Source organism: Sinocyclocheilus rhinocerous, unplaced genomic scaffold (genome assembly GCF_001515625.1).
Source record: "Sinocyclocheilus rhinocerous isolate Xijiao unplaced genomic scaffold, SAMN03320098_v1.1 scaffold4545, whole genome shotgun sequence".
Lineage (NCBI taxonomy): Eukaryota > Metazoa > Chordata > Actinopteri > Cypriniformes > Cyprinidae > Sinocyclocheilus > Sinocyclocheilus rhinocerous.
In genome coordinates, this window is record NW_015635030.1 from 415,729 (window position 1) to 416,419 (window position 691).

The 691-nt window shown below is 34.4% G+C and overlaps 1 protein-coding gene across 1 annotated transcript in view; it reads right to left on the reverse strand.

Moving 5' to 3' along the window:
- Positions 1-691, reverse strand: part of LOC107746224 (anthrax toxin receptor 1-like) — a 26,771-nt gene that overhangs the window by 541 nt on the left and 25,539 nt on the right. The window lies entirely within an intron of this gene.

Consider the following 691-nt stretch of genomic DNA (forward strand, 5'->3'; position numbering starts at 1 on the left):
GAGTATGGGTCACCATACTTGGCCACATGTCACGTCACTTTTCACTTTTTCACTTTTCACTTTTCAATATTACAGCGAGAATAAAAGTTACTCCTTCTTTCTTTGTGTGAACATTTGGGCGGTGTTATGCAAATCTTCCCAGATCGTGACGTAGGTATGTGGGGGCGTGTTAGAACGAGCCGTTTTAGGTAGGCGTGGTTAACTCTTAACTTTTATAAAGAATATCTCTTTGGATTTGAGACTTTAGTCTTTGCAACTTTACAGATCTTCTTTATGCACCAAGACCTTGTAACACTCCAAAGAGAAAGGAAAAATTGAAATCGCATCATATGACCCCTTTAAAAGGTGTTGATGTGTAAATGTGACGTCATACACTGTTGTTCAAAAGTTTGAGGTCAGTAAGATTTTTTTTTTTCTAAAATGAAATGAATATTTTTATTCAGCAAGGATGCATTAAATTGATCAAGTGACAGTAAAGACATTTAACATGTTAAAAAGAAATCTATTTCAAACTTTCTACTTTATCACACAATCCTCAACAAAAAAAATTCACAGTTTCCGCAAAAATATAAAACATTAATAATAAGAAGTGTTTCTTGAGCAGCAAATCAACATATTAGAATGATTTCTGAAGGCTCCCGTGACACAAAAGACTGGAGTAATGATGCTGAAAATTCAGCTTTGATCACAG